Below are 19,434 nucleotides of genomic sequence, written 5' to 3'. Positions count from 1 at the left end.
GTTGTATCCACATCCCCTCCAAAATTACATTGCCACGCTGGGGTATACTGGTTTGTGATTGTAGGGATTTAATACACTTCAGAATGAAATGGGCATCCTCCTGCCTGTCCCCGCTCTGTTCTTATGAGAGATTACTCCAGAGACTTTGATCGAGCAACAAGAATCCAAGCTGCATCTTCGTTGGCTCAGGCCCTGTAAGCACACAACACATACAAGTGCACACACTCCGCTCACCCATGCAAGCAATAAACACACACACACAGCCGTCTTACTGTAGTATGCTCAAGCAAAACCATATTCTTCCCGTCTCCTCAGCAGTTCTTTTATTATAGTGCTCCCTTGTGGCATATCTTCTGTATTTGTTTTGTCACACTACATCACTTTCATCCTACTCTCCCTCAAACGCTGTATCTATAGCACAATATGAATTGTGTCTTTTTTTTTTCTGGTGACATTGATAATTCCAATTTTATGCTGAGGTGTATTACAGCCACTGTTCAAATTGGATAACAAAACACAATGTACACTTCCTAGGGAATCCACATTTCAAAACCCATTTGATCAGTATTTGAAAGACACATGCTGAGATTTGTTGACAATGATGTTTACGCTCTGGCTGCGTGGCAAATAGCTTGTTGTTTTATGAGAAAGTGAAAGAGACATGGGAGGGTGAAACAGACAGTCCCAATTCAATAACCTGTAACTTGTGGCAGGTCTGACTCTTATCAGTGTGGTTTTCAAAGCTTGTCACTGTATTGAATAGCATATAGAGTAATGTAATACAAATACTCTACTGTAAAATATTCTCTCCAGCTGTCCTGCAAACACTATAGTCCTTATTTGCTTTTGCAGAGACTATCCTCCCAAGAAAAACAACACAATAGGTCATAATGTCAGTTGGCCAAAAACAACCTATAGTAACATTTGAGTGACAGATGCCTGGCGGCGCAGTAATTATGACCTGGAGCAGTGGTGCAGTTCAGATGACGTGTATACTGTATATGTCGACAAATTGCCTCATTTGGAGGAGTAGGGGTGGATAGATGCTATAACCCAACAGTGGACTTTGCCACAGGAGACCACTGTTTGTTTCCCACTACTAACCGCGAGTAAACCTCACCAAGTGGGTTTTGTGTCTAAAGCTAACCAGACCTTAACCGTAGTACTTTCACATCATAAAGCATCATTATCTTTTAACAATGATTTGTGATGGTTTTGGAAAGCACAGATAAATTATGTTGTCCTGCCAATTACTGGCGAGAGGGGCATCAGATTAGAAAAAGCTCATATGTGTCATTCTAGAGTGCAGGTGGTCAAACAATGTATTTGGTCATTTAATTTGGAGGACTTGTTGCTTACTCATCCTCCAGGGAAAACCATTGTATATGTCAACACATATAATCTTACAGGAGAGCCATTTTAATGTACTTGAAGTTCATTCAAAATAGTCTTTTTTGATCACTACTAATCTAATCTCAGTAATTAAGTATTTTACTGACTGCTGTAATGTAACAACAGTACCTTTGTAATTCATCTGATTGCAGTTATCAGTAAGACCCAAGCATATCTGATGATGGGTATAAAGGGACTTCAATGTCAGAAGGTCAAAGTAGGGTGTTATTAATGCCCAAATTCCTTGACATTAAATCTAGGTTAAATGTAAATTGTTCTAACAAATTAAGCAATTTGCTGAAAAGTTTAGAATATTATCCCTTAACCCTGTGTTTACACTGAGAAGGAATCAACCATGTAATGCATCACTTGACCATTCATCTTTGCATATTTTCACACTAAAATGTTGCACAGGCCCGCTTAGCTAATCAGAAGTAGACCCTCAACTCTGTAGGTATTGGTCCTATAAAAGGGTCTATAAAAGGGCAGCGTTGACAGTTGCCACTTTTCTTGAACACTCAAATGACAACTATTAGAGCTTTGTGTAGCTTTGTCCCAAGACTCTGTCATACTCTGCCCCGGGTCTGATCACCACTGGGTCTTGTCAAGGTTTTTTCAAAACATTCTCCCATGGAGCCTCTTGTGGAAGAGGACAGTGAAGACAGTGGTAGTGGTTTGAACAACCACTGAAGGAAGATTACACTGTTGGGTATAACAATTCAACTTTGTCAACTGTCTCTACCACAGAATTGTCTACTTCGTCTGTGATTCTGTCTCCTCACCTGTGTTGGTCAAATTGGCCCTTCACCAAAAGCAGGGAAGGATTGTTTTCAGAAAAGCAACAAAAGTCCAAGCTACCCTAATTCTATGAATACAGGCAGAGAAGCATCCTTGAAAACTGGAGTGGTGGATGTGAAATGGGCTCACTACTGCCTTTGACACCACCTTGATGTTAAATCAAACAGTGCTAGATCAATTTTCATAGACCCACAGTTACAATACATAACCACTGTTTCTTTATTGTTTGAGAATACAAGTCACAGAAGACATGTGGGCAGACAGAAAATGATGCACAAGGAAGAAAGAGTAAATTAGAATTTGAGGGTGTTTATTTGATCATGATGATTACTGCTGCTCTCCTGAGATGCCAGCATAGCTCAGAAACAATGTAGAGAAGTTACAGAGCGCCATGATTTTTGTTTCCTACTTTCTAAAACAATATACATACATATTTTTTACTGCTCTAAACACACTGGCAAAACCCACCTGGAGAATGTGTTCAACATCCTAGAAAGCCAGCAATCTGATCAATGGTTAAGAAATGGCCTGTTAGAAAAGAGAGAGACATTTTTTAATGGACTCTACGCAGCCTGCCTGTAAGAAGATTAAGCCCCTACCAACTGGGAGAACGCTCGGTATACTTCCCTGCAGGATCAACACATAAAAGAACTCATCTTCCCTGGGGCTGTTTCACTGTTGAACAATATGTAAAGGCCACTGACCAGTCCTCACACTGTAGAACTTAAGCAGTGTTGTCTGTTTACCACAGCAGTCCTAACATACTCATATCAGTGCATGCTGGCTGTTGTATACAGCTGAACAGTACTCAACCTTGTTTTCCATCATGATGTGTATTTTTTTAGTTACATGGCCTGCTGTTAAACACTGATGTACAAAATGTGCCCGGGAGCATAAAGAGGATTTGTACTTCCACTGGGTGACGTACATGTAGAAATGCATGTTTAGAGTTAGTCAAGCCACACAAGCAGAATCACACGTAAGAACTGAACAAAGGAAAAGCACATGCAAGAACTGATTGTATGACATACTGTATATGCGTCAGTCCATCTAGTGTATTTGCAATAGAGCTCTGTGTGCACAAACATGAACTACAGAAAAAATCCAATGGAATTCATTGTTATTCAGCAACTGTTACACCTTATCTACATCAACCACATAGTGAAAGCAGCACAGCAGCAGCAGCTGTAGTCGTCTGTCAGTGCCTTCACCGGATCTGTTCAACCACAGGGCTGCTGTACATTCAGGAGCATTTGACAACACTTACAGCCCAATATAGAATGTATGTACTGATGCACAATACAGTAGTGTAAACGTGAAGCCTACAAACATGATTTGGATTGCAGTTGCATGCATAAATGTCAGTGAAGCATGAGTCATTATGCAGCAGGTATAGACGGCTGCATTGATTAAAACTGAAGCACATTAGTGCTGTCAGATGGACAGGAGACAGGACTGAAAAATGAGGCAGAACAGTGTCATATGTAGACAGGGTGTTAGGGTAACTGATCATATCTTCAAAAGGTATTAAGCATAAATGATTATTGTCAACCTGACCACAGTTTTTTAGTAATACTGAAGTGAGAGTGAAGAGTGTATATCTGATATCAAGGCCGTAGCTGGTGGGACTGTGTCACCTCTAGGGAATTGTTGCAGGATGTTGTGACTCACCATGGGGTATGGTACTGCTGACGCAACAAAAAGAATGTCAAGATTTTGCTTAAATTGTGTTCACCTTTCCCCAGAGTCCAGTGTTGAATTCAGGATGTAGCTTGGCTCAGTGGATTTAAAATCCTCTCTGGCAGCAGTTGGACATGTCACTTAATGCATTCTGGCATGATCAGATGATAAAATTCACATTGAAAAGACAGGTGTAACCACAGCTGCAGTGATGTTACATAAAAGGCAGCTGGTTAAGACCCAATACAAGGCAGCGTTGGCTGCAGGGATGCATGGGAAACCTGTCATCTGTGATATACTGCTATACTTCCATTGCTCTTTTCATACATACTGTAACAAAGCACACAGATATGCACAAGCAATCAAAATCTACTGCAGTCATATACATTCTATGCACATACCTTACGCTGTGTATATACACGCTTACAAGCAAGTGCCATAGAGGGCAAGCATAAATGTATGCACCATCAGCACCATCATTACTTCTTCAGTTATTCACACAAGCCACAGTCATGCATGCAAATACACTCCTCAACACACAAATACACACACTCGCAAACAATTATTGCCCATGCTCACACAGTGTGAGACCTTTTATTACATGTAAGACAGACTGAGTGATGCCAGGCACCCAGTATTCACCCTCCTCTCTGTGGCAATCTATTCTTACCTAATTATTTGGGGGGGTGGGCTTGAGACCTGCCTTAATTTGCCACTATGCAGCGTGCAATTAATCAAGGCCCTTGCTAACTGACAGCCTTAATGGACGCACTCAGCTCCTCTGTGATTGTCTGCTGGCTGCCTGTTCCTTCAGTGCGTAGCCTCAGAACTCAGACAAGCATATCCTTCAAGAGCGGCTACACATACAAGGACACTTCCACCGAATTGAATGGTGAGGTGGAGTGCTGAATGAGTACATTCATCTTTGCTTACCCACACCCACCTCTCAGTTGCGCTGTGGTAATAACTGTGTTAGAAATATCAACCTTTGATTCTTTATGATACGGAAATGCTCATACTCAACTGAAGTGTTTGTGGCAACAATTCAGATTTAGTTAAAACAATTCCTATTTTTCTGTTTGCTTTGCTTTTCGTCTGAGCAGCGGAATGAATGTTCCATGATTATATAAAAGGAAGGAAAGCAGGTGATACAGAGACAACAGCAAGCACAGGTGCTTTTAAGGTTTCCAAATAGTCTTCTGGCACTTAAGGTTTCTGCTGCACTCAGATGGAGAGAGAGAGAGGATGTTGCCTGAGGTGTAATGCAATGACAGAAATGCGGGTGCATTTACACCTGGGAAAAACTTTTCTAAGAAAGACTGCATCCTCCAGAGGTCTGACCACTATGAGGATGTGATAGACTGCTCTATAAAGCATTAGTTCTAAACTTAAGGGGAACAATTTAAATGCATTGCACCTCCAGACAGACCTTTTTTGTTGTTTCTCAAGGGTCAGATGTTGGGAAATACAGGGCTCATCGGGGCAGTTAAGAGTCACAACCACATTGACTATACACTCACTTTTAGGTACTATAGATGCACACAATTGGCATAGTTTCAATATACTTTATTTATAACATCACACATGGTCTCTTGACTAAAGCACCTCTCAACTGCCCTGTAGTTTCTTTCTCCATTTCCCCCCTAGCTCTGTTGAATCAGCTAGTAAAAATAATTTGCCATGTTTCCATATTTCTTTGGCCCTGATGCTTTGTGAAGCATTGAGATCTTTTTACCATTCAGCCTACCCGAGACTAACTTGTAGCTCAGTCTCAATCAACCGCTTTTTTAGGTCATGTATGTGAGAAAAGCAGAAAAGGACCTGTGGCTGTGTCTGACTTGAGAATGGCCCCATTCCACACTTAGCCACAGCTGAGGTCTTCTTCTTCTGATTCCATTACTCATCTTTAGCAGAAACATACAAATTTGAGCATCCCGATGGTTATATTATTCAACCTCAGACCTACCTGTCTAAAAAAAAGAGAAAATGTTAGAAAAAACAGTATACAAATGTGCATTCAATAGTGGGGTTGGGGCAGTTTCCAGTCCTGCTGGTCCAGTCTGGTATACAAGCTTAAACTGGTTTGATTTTATGCAAAACAAATGGACCAGCATTTGTCATTATGAGATGTCTAAGCATCTCGCATAGAGGCTCCAGCACTGACAGGACTGACTGCTGCTGTCCACCCAGCTGGACGCCAAAGACAAGCTGGAGGAGGTAGGCAAACCCGGGCTAGTGGCCCAGATCTCACCGATAAACCCGGATAAACCCAGCCAGGCTGCTTACAGCTTCCAGCAGTCTGAGAGCAGCTTGTGTTTTGGAGACAACCTGCAAATACAAAGGGATGCAATGGATCCTTTTACCAGCCTGCATGGCGGCTAGCAGTTAGTTAGCATGGCTAGTATCGTTACCATAGCAAAGCTGTGCCATGCTGTGTGTAGCCACGCTGTTTCTGGCTGTTAAAGCAGAAACACCGTGGCTACACACAGCACCCTAGCACAAGAAGAAAAGTAGAATGGTTGTTGTGAGAAATGAAAAGTCGATGTGTCACTCAGTTGTGGGCTCTCATTATGTTCCTCTCGGGAGCAGCTGAGTCATGTGGGACACCTAGTGGTAAAAACTGGTATTACCATTCCGGTCCAGTATTTGGCTTAATATCAAACCGGTTTGAAAGTTTTTACATCCGTCCATCCCTATTCAATAGGAATGAAGTTCAATCCATCCCCATAAGATTCATTGACTCATTTTGAAGCACAGTTTCAGTCAAAATTGCTTCAAGATATCCTTTATGTGCCTCAGTGCACAATACGGTGGACCAAGATAGAATCCCAGCCATAGTTATCATTGTCTATTTCCATCATTTTTTCTGCTTTATGGCCCCATCGGCGATCACGAATAGCAAATTACTGAGAGTACATGAAGATGAGCTGTTATAATAAAAGCACAAACAGTGCCAAAGATGAAAGATGGGTGGAGACAAAACTGCCAATGTGATGATGCACCACAGAGCTGGGTGAAAAGAGGATGAAATTCCTGAAAGCAGCACCACTGATGTTGTTGCTTTTGACAGGAGTGCTGAGGAGTGCATTTCAACTTGCTATGAAAGTTATTTACATGTGAAACCACAGAATGGCAGGGTGCCTAACTAGGTCCTCTCAGCATTGTGCCAATCTCCTTTTCTCCCCATCAATCTCTCCATCAGTAATGAGTGAGTTTTACAGAGATGAGACTTTGGACCAGTTTGCAGCACTTGGCACAAATTAATAGCATGACCTACACTCACTTAAGATGGCATTATCAGTGTCTATGGATAGTATGGCGAACATCACACCAGCATTAAATAAGTTAACAAACTTTACGAACAGTAGTGGGGAAGGATGCAGTTTATTAACATATCCATTAGACCTTGGTTACACAAATGGATTTGTGCCACTGAACATCTATTCTTTATAAAGAAAATTTCAACATTTAATTTCCCCCCACATGTTCTGCCAAAAGCAGTTATTTGCTCTTGTGTTCAACCGACATCCATGGATAGTAATTATGTGCAATCATGTGAATTGTTCTTCAGGCTATTTAGATATCCAGCTACTATGTCATACTGTTATTGTTTTTCCTGTTTATGAATAGGCGGCCTCCTGGCAATGAATACCCAATGAGAGATTAGCCTTAGAGTTGCCGTGTACTGCAGTGCTTGACCCAAAGAAGAAATATGATTGCATGTCTATGGAATTTCCACTATGGCTGAAGGCTATTGATGTTTACTGTGACAACTCACGCACATGCTGCTGAGTCGTTTTTTAAAAATACAATACGTATTCTTTTTTCTTGAATTTTCTTCCTTAAGTGTGGTTATGTATTTTTTGTATGTCTTAGGTACATATTTAGAGCTATATATTGACTTTTGTTATCTTTATATGATGTCGTCATGCCAGAATTGAATGAAGCTTTAATATAGCCCTTAAATTGCATAAATGACCACCCGTGCTAGTTGTATCTGCTTATGTTACTGTAAGCAATTTTGGATGAGAATATGCTCCAGATGGCATATGCTAATCAAACTGCGACAACATTGCTTGAGATATCAGTGACCAGAAAATCGAAGAAAGCACCACCCCCGACAATGTGTGCCTTGACCTTTGTGGTCTCTCACCCAGACTGAGAGTGTACAGTGATGGAAAAGCCCCAGGGTTATGGTGATATGAATGGCCAAGTACTGACCTTTGACTCGTCAGTGCTTTACCCCCGACTGTGAATAAATGATTCTAAAGGGCCCCATCCCAGAGGATTAATGTGCTCAGCAAGGATTCAAGCTGCTGACATGGAGCAGACAGAGTGAAAAATCTGCCTTTGACTCTATACGGTACAATGATAGAGTAACAGTAAACGTGGGGACAGCTCTGTCAGGAGTCCTGTTGCTTTTGTCATTCAGGAATAAGCTCTGTGTTAAGGGCAATAGAAGTATCACAGTTCGTGCCAAGGTGAGACTAAACATAATGTGCAGAACTGTGAAATAATGAAACATATTAATCAAATTGGATAAGTGCTACCTTAGTCGGAGGCAGTAGTTGAATAAAATTGATCGAGTGAATTGGCAGGTCACAAAAGGACATAATTAAGAATTTAGGCATGCTGTAAAATCTCCATTTGTCACATTGACTATAAAATAATTTCAGTTTTATTGAGTTCTATTGGCAACCAAAGACATTACAGTGAACAGTGTGTCTGGACAGTTTTTTTGTTGTAAAAAAAACTGAAATTTGTAAGATAGAACTCTCAAACCTTGTGAAATACTTGTCAACCCAATTATAGTCACATTGTGATACAGGGCAGTAAAAATGTGATTCATCACTCTTAATTTTTCAATTGTAGTAATCATATGAACAATTTTATAACAGTGGGATTAAACATCAGATTGTCTCTTTTATTGATACTGCCAGATTGCACTTTCTTTCTTTTTTTTTTCATAGACCTTGCAGGTACCTCTCCCAGCAATAACTGGATAAGTAGGGCGACAGGTCAGGAAAGGGACAAGTCCCCCTTGGACCAATGAATAGTTAGAGACATCTAAAGGAAACTCACATACTTTACATGTGTAGTAAAGATAAAACATTGATAAAATAAGAATAGTATGGATGTTTGCATGGTAACCTACAGTTGAATCATTTTAGGTTCAACAGAAGGTGACCCATATGGCAAAATAATTCATACTAATTTTGAGTCAGTGATGTATCTCAGACCACATTTGTTTCGAGGCACATCAAACTTTAGAATTGCTTCTTCACAACTGAAAAGCGAATAGCTGGAAGGAAACCAAGCGGATATTAAACATGAAATAATTTTAGTGTGAAATTGCTATTTTCTGTTTTCTCCTACATTTTGCCATCTATCATCTGCCCAATGTATGCCTGTTATTGTCAGATTTGATTCCAAACAAAATGGATGCAGTTGATATGCTTTCATATTCTGATAAATTTTCCAGCAGGAAGATAAATAGTCCGGATATGTTTGTGCTTGTACAAGCATTTTGCAGGGCTAGCACATTTGTCAAACGCCGCTGACACTGTTGTGGAGGAGTCCTCATGGATCACTTGGTATCCAGGAAGAACACAGGCCAAAACGGACAGAGTCATTTTTAGATGGAGATGCCACTCTCACATACCTTTAAATTGAGCATTACACCACTCCGCTACGTCGAACCACACAGAGCTGTGAAATATATACTGTAATATCAGTCCCAAAGTGTGTACATGTGTGTATGTGTGTGTTAGCTGATTTCCCCCCACAAGTGGAGCCACAGAGCCAGGGGTGAATTATGGCGTGTCAGGAGTTTTTTTTTTTCTTATAGTTTTATGTGAGTTGAACATGAATCTCTCCCTCTCTCCTCTTCCTCGCCCCTTCTTCATGCTGGTAAAGTAACGGCATGTTCAGACCGAGAGCAGAAGCTTTGCGAAGCACCACAAAGCGTCAATATTTGTGCGAGCAGGAGCCTGGCTGTTCACACCAGAAGCACATTTCTCTGCACTGATCAGCAAGTCTCTGCATTTTTCTAATCACATGTAGAGCTGATCTTTATCATGGGTATGTAATAACCTCATCAATTTATAAATATATATATATATATATATATATATATATATATATATATATATATATATATATATATATATATATATATACATGAGGCTGGACAGCCAACGCCATCATCAGTATTTTCGGATGAGTGCAGAGCAGATGGATAAACTTCTGTCCTTCACCTGGACAGGGTGTTGTATTTTGAAAATTGGTCTATTGTCGTTCCTGTGTATGACTTCCTGACCCTGTGATCTCCTCTGTGCAGCTTTGGCTTCTGTTGAAAATAGGCTAGGCATTTATAGCAGAGCTATATCATTAATATTAGATTATCAGTGTGTTTCCTTGGCAGATTCAGTCGCGGCACGCAGAGAGAATAGACCAGACGCCGAAACTATCGCTATCTATCTGATTGCGCACCGGCCACAGAGCCCCACACCATGGCACAACTGGTCTAAACAGTCCAATCAGTTAACATGGGTGTCGAAAGGAAACTGGCTGCACTTCGTGGCACTTCCATGGCCGGTCTGCACCCGCCATAAGACCCTTAGAAGCTGAGAGCATTGTTTAACTGTAGGGCCTAATTAAACACAGAAGTGAAAAATCAGAGAGGGAGCTGGGAGGAGGGAGGTTAGGGATTCCAGTAGAATAAAGGGTGATGTGTGGGGGAAAAGCCTTGGCCCATAGCACACAGCATAATCCTACTGTTGTTTTCTATGCATTTCACCAGCCGTGGCATCACAATCACCAGCTTGTGATTCTGTTTTCCTTCAGCTTGAAGTGCTAGTTTGTATTCCTGTCCACCTCTTGATCAGAAACCCCCAGTGGACAGTCCTCTGCAGCCATCACTCCAGGAGTAAGGGCTGGTTGGAGTTAATTAAATCTGAGCTAAGTGAAGCGGCAGGGTTGGGTGGGAGGTAATGGTCACCCATCTCAGCTAGGACTGTGGAGTGTCCTGTCCAATGAGAAAGCAGAAGTGATGCACTGCCTCAGAACGGCACAGGCAAATAGTTAAGGAGGACGGGGGCAACATGCCGTTAAATTGAATGGGAAAGATCTTTAAGGCAGGGCGCAGCTTTCGGGCAGTGGGCAGAGATGATAATTTCAACGTCTACTAATCACATAAATGCCACTGAGTGCACCTGAAAATTATGTTTTTATAATATTTTGTTATCTGCTGGTAATATTTTGTTGTTTTGTTCTGCTTCCACAATTAATCACAAAACACTTAATCAGACAGACTTGCTGATTTAATGAGAAAACACAGTACCCACTAACAGGAACAACCAAATTAATCTTTGATAGGTGTATTGTATCATTTCTAGCAGTGTCTATGTTATTCCCTGATTTTCTTGTCCACATTATGTCAAATAGATGTAATCCTGAATGGAAATTATATCACTGCAAGACTTAAGTTACTGTCTTTTTGTTTACTAAATGGTATATTTCCTCTTTTGGGACAAAACCTTCTGCTGACTCTCTTGTGTATAAATACAACTTATAAAACTCAGCAATTACAAGCATTTTTCATTTTAGATACTGCATTATTGCTACAGGGACCTAAGATGAAAATAATACAGGTCCCAGTTATTTGGCTATTCATCCTAGTTACAGCAGGAGCCAACACCTCTGACAGTTGCTTCTGTGAGTACCCTCTGCAGCTCAGCTTTAACCTGTAGTAACTTCTTGATTATATCAATTTTACAGCTGCTTCATGCATAGGTGAACAAGTAATTGATGTCTCAATAATATGCATGTTTGGGGAGCTTTACTACAGATCACAATATAAATATGCATATAAGCCATAGTTCATTGTCAGTTATTATCAAGTCTCAAACAGTGTGTGTAATCTCATCCCACTTGCATTATCCAGGGTGCTGTTACACTTAACTGTGATAAAGCAGTACTCCAGTAAGTAAGAACTGTTTCATATTTCATTTTACATTTGCGTCTTAATTTTATAAATTTAGCTGATACCTTTATCTACTTACAATGGGCGTTATTGATCTAACAGTTTGCAGACTAGCTTAGGAGTCTGTGCCTGTACATGTATGTGATTTACTCAAAGTGAAAGACATAAACTCTCTCTAATATCAAGTCATGCAGAAGCTCAAAAGGTGTGGGCCTTCCATTCTCTAGATCAATGTGAACTATTACCCAGTCTTTTCTGGCTAACTGGGCATTGATTCATTTACTGAGTCTTGATACAGTTCACCTAAATGTTGAAAAATGTTGAATTCTCTCAATACTATAAAGTAATGAGAAAGCTTTTCAGGATGAGCTTTCACAACAACACTCCCTAACATTCCAAGGTTTTTGAGTTTCCCCTCATGTCGCAGTGACATATTGAGAAGGGTCGCGCGTGGATGAGTAAATCTTTCAGTGCCGACCTAATCTCATCTCTAGGAGTGAATATGGCACAATGTTCCCTGCCACAGCTGATGGAATCACATTCAGCAGGGCCACTAAGACAGGCAAATTGAGGCTCATTTTATCTGGGTTTATATTACAATATGTTATGATCCCAAAGCTGTCATGGGAGAGGTGAACTGGCACCCTTGGTTTAAATTGCTGGAGAGTCTTAAAAAGTGCAAGGTCTGGGTACACAATAAAAAAGGTGAGGTGTGTGCATTGACAGTATGCACCCATGCAGAATATCATTTTTCTCACAATTTTTTTTTTTTGCCTGTTAGAACATTTTTGGCTATTTCACGTGAGCTATTTCAGTTTTTTTGTCTGCACTTCTATCACTGGCTTGAAGTGAGTGGTGCTCAGTTGGAAAACGGCGACGCGTATACTTCTTAGCACCAATCAGGATTTGGCAATATTTGAATCAAAATCTGAATGAATCAAATCTAATCAAGCACACTGTAAGATGAGTTTTTGAGTGTTAAACTCAATAAAAATAAAATGATACCCAAGGAGTTTTCTTTTTCCAAACTGTAACTTTGATTGTTGCATATTCAGTGATGCATATTTAAGATTTTAGAAAAATATTCAAGATCTGAAAAAGTTTTCAAGGGCTTCAAGTGTTTGATTAGAGCATTTTAAACCCTGGTTTGGTATGAAATTGAGGCAAGGTGAACGGCTTAAAGTCAGGAGTCAAGATGGACTGATTTTCCATGTATGGCAACTTCGCTGCTCTCACTAAAATTCACCACTGGAAGGAGAATGTGTTGAGACTAGACAGCCAGAAAAGTTTCTTGTCGTTTCAAGGAAGTAATGAGGTTAGACGATGGACTGCAGCATTCTGGATGAGCTGTGAGGGAGACGCAGTGGATTTAAAGTGGACAATGATAAGAGAGTCACAGTAGTCTAGCCTGACAATGACTAGAACACGTACTAGGAGCTGATGAGCTGGATGTTATAGAGGACAAATCTGCAGAGTAGAAAATTACCTACCATCTTATAGGACAGTTGGTTCTTAAAGATCACAGAAAGGTTTTTGCAGATAGGAGAGGTGTTAGTATGGTTTCATCTTACAGGGGACAGGATGTCACAAAGAGAAAGAAAGTAATTTTGAACTCGAGCCAGTGGGAGAATATCTACCTGGAAATGTTAGTTAGACATGCAGAGATATATTCATGAACCTGTCTGTGCAAGACATGATAACTAAGCTGTAGTATTGCAAAGTGAGAACAGGAGGGAGCCAAAGACTGGACCCTGAAGCATGTTTTCTGCACCCTCACTCTGCACCCTCATGTCCCAGTGTTTGTGTGTCTATCTGTTTGTGCGTATGTAAGCTAATACTGTATATCAAGGTAACGTTGACATCTGATATTAGTCTGTCAATGTTGCCCATGATGGAGATGAAGACATTATTTTCCTTGGTAAATTCTGCAGTGAACTCTGCCTCATCCTGCTTTTGGGAGCTGCTAAACCTAGTACAAATTTCATTAGCATGAGTTTTAATGGAGGGGTTTATTATCCCATGATGATCTACTCTTTGCAGGTTTTTCCCACAAACAAAGAATAATGTTTCTGAAGTAAACATTAAATCTTTGGACATTTCTGGGGTTTTTTTTAGATGACAAATGTGATGAAAAATATATATTCTGAATACGTGGACAGAACATCAACTACTAGCAGTATTATTAAAGACATCTTGGATTTGGCCTTGGCATAGGAAAGTGTTATGATTCAGATTTCAGTGGAACAAACATCACTTCATTTTTCCCCCTTCGCCATAATTTTAGACAGACCATTACAGGACAATCCCTTTGTTTTGTCACACAGGCTTTCGACAGACTTTTCTCAGGATGCTGAGAGGGTTGTAATTTCTTTTGCTACAATTTTTCCATCACTGAAAAATAACGTTTCATTACATGGCTTTTCAACCACGACTGGCTACACTGAATATGACAAATCTCTTTTGAGATTCGTTTCAGCTTCTACAACGATGCTTACATAGCTGATGAAACTCCATCAATTACAAGAAGTTTTTCCTCGATGCTTCACTTACTGTATAAAGTAATGAGAATGGTTAACTGATGGTTTACTGACTACAACCACCATAAGCCACTCAGGTCTTCTTGCCCTGTGCCAAAATGCACAACAAAACAATTGGAACGGCCTCCCAGATGATTTGAGAAAAAGAAACTTACCTTTTTTGCTTCAGAGTGTTTAAATTTCCATTCTTTATTTTATCCTGATCAGTGCTCATACTTGCTAAAATCATTTTAATATTTTATCTTAGTTTTACATTCAAACTTCCCCCTATTGTCTATATGGTTTATTTTCTGCTTCATGTTTTTGTCAGTCAAATTTGATTTTCTTGTAAACTACTTAATATATAGTAACTGCACTATATGTATAAAATGTGCTATGGGCATTTGTTCTGTCAAGCTTGCACAGGTGTGACTGTGTTGAGTATTTTGTTTGAGGTTTTTTTGTATCACTAATACAAGAGTAATACACCTAAGCAAAAAAGTAAAGAAACATTTCACAAACACCTGTGCTGCCCCATCACTAGTCATTTTCATACATGAAATCTGGAGGGCAGATTTACTAGTTCTGTTTACACAAAAGGAATCTAAGCAGCAACCTCAACTTTGCATAGCTCTGCTGTTATTATCTCTCTTTTTTAGATGTGAGATACTGTAGGCTGGTAATATCTGGGGCAGCGCTTCATAGATAAAAACCAGGCATGGCTGCTTTTGCCCTCAAAATAAGAGATGACTAATCTAATATCAGATATGATTCACAATGAGAACAATCACATATAAAATATGTGATGGTCTGATAAACTGTCTGCTGAGGCTTTCAGATAAAAAATACATTTGTATTATTTATAATATCTCTTTTATATACAGTAATATAACTATTAGTCTTATATCGTTATACATACATTCAGTTTGGATCTTACAGGAATTTGTTTTATTTATTTATTTATTTTTTATGCTACAATTTTTCACTAAATGGCAATTAGAGATTATCTATTATTATCTATTATCTAAAAGCAGAGGTTTTATAAGGTTAAATGCATAATGATTTTACTTTGGAAAAATGTACCTTGACAGGAAATTGTCTTAAAGACAAAGCACTTCAGGAGTCCTTTACATCCATCATATTTTGTCAGGAACCATGTAAGGTTTGGGTATCAAGAACTGGTTCCAAGTTGGAACTGGTTAGAGTTTCCAAGAACCGTGGATTTGATAAGACCTGTACATTTCGATTCTGCTTATCAGTTCCTAACTTTTGCATATTTCAGTCGCGCTCCCGAGTGAACTGCAGTGAGCATTTCTTAGTCCATAAAAGTTGCACTTATCTGCCAGGACCTGCTACACCGACCTCATTGCACATCATTTGTTACACAGTACGTCAACAAAGCATCTGCGAAGAGACACTTATGTTAACATCCTGGACTGCAGCAAACTCTCAAAAGTTTGGCTTACCTTCACTAAAAAAGATAACGACACAGCAAAGTGCAACACCTGCAGAAAGGATATTTTGTACAAGGGAGGAAGCACCTCCATTATGACAAAGGATGTACTTCAACACAGCGTGAATCTGAAGGAATGCACCGTGTTCGACGTGGTGCGGTCTCCCAGGCAGAATGCCGCAACATCCCAAATACAGCTAATGTTAACAGTAGCAATGTCTCATGCTCAGATACAAAACAGAGATGAGCTGACATTTGCCTTTTATATTGAAGGTAAATTAATGATGTCTACAAATTATTCTAATATATATTTTTCTTAGATACGAGTTCAGAGAGCACCCCTCCATCTCTGGTTCATCCCCAGAGACCCCCCTCTTGTAGAAAAACTCCTTTCATTGTAGCCATGAAGGGGAAGATGAGCAAGGAGAAAGTGGATGAATGTCACCGGGCAGTGACAAGATTTATGGTGAAGGGGTTACATCCCTTTGCTACGGCTGAGTCTCCTCCGTTTAGGTATGCAAAATGCATTATTGACATCTGGTTATTCACAGCAATATCCGTGGACTTTGGCCTTTTTTGGTGTTTTCCTGTGTCATAGCACATCATAGTCTAAAGTAAACTATTAGGCCTACTCTGTGGTAGGTGTAGCATAATAATGTGAGTGTAAAATTTCTCTGCGGGGAGATGACCAAGGCCTTAAATCCCAAATACAACCCTCCCTCCAGGGACAGTCTGTCCAATCACTTGATGCCAGCGTTTTTTTTTTAAACCTTTATTTATTCAGGAAAGTTTCTCTGAGAGCAATGTTCTCTTTTTCAGGAACACCCTGATCACATTCACACAGTTATACATTCATATCTGGAAACTGCCCAGTACAATCACAGTTTGATCTGCTGGCCACTGAACAGCTCCACTGGAGTAGTTGGGGTTAAAGGTCTTGCTCAAGGGCACCTCGGAGGTAATGAGGGAAGGGCAAGCACTGCTTCCTCACTTTCCCCACCCAGATTTATCCTGCCTGTTCGGGGGATGGAACAGGCGACCCTCCGGTTATAAGCTTGCTTCTCTAACCTTTAGACCACTACAGCCTGGTACAACATAGAAAGAGAAAACATACAATTGGATCTGGAAAAGGTCAGCAAAGTAGCAGGTACCAGTGATGGCTGGACAAGCATTTGCCAGGACCATTACATTATAGTTATGGTACGTTATATCACTGAGGGAAGGATGAATCAGAAAGTCCTTAAAACAAAAACCGTCTACAAAGCACAACAGGGGCAGTGGTAGCAGAGGAAATTGAGGACATTTTGGATGAGTTTGGGATAAAGGGCAAAGTTACAGCTGTCACAGTGGATTATGCATCCAACATGGGAGTGGCAGTAAAAAAGCTGCACATCATTAAAAGAGGCTGCTTCGCACACATGCTTAATCTTGGGACTTAAAGTCACAATTACCCCCAGTGGCAAAATGGACAGCAAAGATCCGGGATGTGATCGTGTGGATGAAGAGGTCATCCATGGCCAAGACTGTGCTCCGAGCAAAGCAACACTTTCTGAATAAGAATCTTTGCTCATCATTAAGTTAAACGGCAGATATTATTGTCTACATATTAGTATCAGTAGGCAAATGCCAAATGCAAATGGATCAACAGCTGAGAAAGCCAATGGAGAGGGACAGGTATGATAGCTTTTGAGCACAGTGATGTGTTGTGGTACATGGTGGCACAATGGGATAAAATTAGTGATGAATAATTCCATTACCTAGCTAAGTGGAATGGTAAGTGGTTACTCTTTAAATGAAGAATAATTTATACGATAATTTGATTTCTGAACATGGAGCTTATCAGAAGGCCGTTCTCGCTTAAAACCAAAAATGGAGCGATATTGAAAACCCGACAAACTTGTGTTTGGAACGAGGAATACTTTTCCCGACAATTATGTGAACATGAAGAAGAATGCATTTGGAGTCATGTCCATCTTTGGATCAACGTACTTGTGCGAGCAGGTTTTCTCAAGCATGAACTACATAAAATCCAAATATCGCTCCCGTCTCACAGATGAGAGCCTGCAGTCTTGTGTGATGAGATCAAAGTTACATCTTACAGCCCTGATGTCAAGAAGATCTACAGTGATGTTCAGAAACAGAAATCGCACTGAACCAGTGTTTTGCAACAAAGTATCTGTTTTAACAAGTTGTGATTTTGTCAATGAATTGAACGACCCTCAGCTGATATTGTATCGTGGGCCCAAAGGTTGATTGCTGTACGTGACTGAGTAGAAAAGAAGAAGATTACCTCACACTGAGCTGGACTTTAGTCAAAATTTAATTGAAATTGGCCTTTTTTGAAACCTTTATTTATTATCAAAGTAGGCTACTTTTTACTTTATTCATTTGCACAAACACAGGGGGCATTCAAAGCAGGCATAGCTCTTTATAGCTACTCTATTTCAAAGTAGACCTACGCATGCCGGTTACTTTTTCTCCACTTCACAATGGTTCAGTTTTGTGTTTTGTTGGTCATCGCATACCCCAACAAAAATAACAAAAAATGTAAATTCTTTATTGTAGTTATATAATTTCATAAATGCAATAAAACATGGTATTATTGTAGTGGAAATGCAAAGTTTAAGTACCAAATTATCATAAATAGCCCTCAGCAGAGTAGCCACATGGTAAAACATATTAATGAATGCTAATATACACCTATCACTAATGTTGGTTAATTTAGACTTAATAGGCTGTGTTACCTTCATTGTAAGGCTCAAATATGTTTTAGCCTCCAGACAGTTTGGAGTTTTTTTGTTTGTTTTGGCCAAAAATGGCTCTTTTGATAGTAAAGGTTCTCAACCCCTGAGTGTCAACGTCAGAGCCTTCTTTGGAGAAGCAACCGCATTGGATCCTTGGTTTAAGCATAAACTGGAGAATGATTACACAGTCTGGGACCGGATGAAGGACAAAGTACTGGCAGCAGCACATCCTACAGAAACAGAGCAGGTATTCATTTTGAATATGAATTAAATTTAGACTTTTAATTATCAAATACTCATCTCCTGCATCATTTCCTGTGTTACTCCTTTGTGTAGTCTAATTGCTTATTACACTTACAGCTGACAGAGCATGGTGATGGTGAGAGGAACATGGAGAAGAGTCCAGCCAGACAAAAAGGAGAGATGGGAGGAGAGCGAGAATGAGACTGCACCAGTGAGTACAACATGATAAAAATTGCTGAAATTATACTTGATATGATTGTCTTAATAATCTTAATGTGTTCTTTGTTTTGATTTTCATACATAAACTTTATAAATGGCTAAATTTGAAGTATATTTTTTCTTCTCTTTTTCTTTTAGCTTAAAATCTGCAAGAAGGCTGATGATTTTACCTTGGAGGAGCTTTTTGCAGAAGACCTGAAGAGGAACCTAATTCAGAGCACCTTGTCCATCCAGGAAAAGACTTACAAAGAACTGGAGATGTATAGGGACATGCTTCCTATAATATCCTTTGGAGACCCTGCTCTCTGGTGATAGGAGAGACACATATCCTTTGCTGTCAGACCTAGCCCTCTCATACATGTGTATACAGGCCTCCTCTACCCCCACTGAGAGGGTTTTCTCTAC

The 19,434-nt window shown here is 39.9% G+C and overlaps 1 protein-coding gene and 1 long non-coding RNA gene across 2 annotated transcripts in view; both read left to right on the top strand.

Moving 5' to 3' along the window:
• Window positions 1-19,434, top strand: part of lingo2 (leucine rich repeat and Ig domain containing 2) — a 202,777-nt gene that overhangs the window by 143,841 nt on the left and 39,502 nt on the right. The gene's annotated exons all lie outside the window — the stretch shown is intronic.
• LOC137188796 (uncharacterized) lies at window positions 18,239-19,411 on the top strand. Its single transcript, XR_010929523.1, has 3 exons — window positions 18,239-18,814; window positions 18,928-19,021; window positions 19,168-19,411. It is a non-coding gene; the product is annotated as an uncharacterized lncRNA (long non-coding RNA).

Source organism: Thunnus thynnus, chromosome 9 (genome assembly GCF_963924715.1).
Source record: "Thunnus thynnus chromosome 9, fThuThy2.1, whole genome shotgun sequence".
Lineage (NCBI taxonomy): Eukaryota > Metazoa > Chordata > Actinopteri > Scombriformes > Scombridae > Thunnus > Thunnus thynnus.
This window is presented reverse-complemented; position numbering and strand designations above follow the sequence as displayed.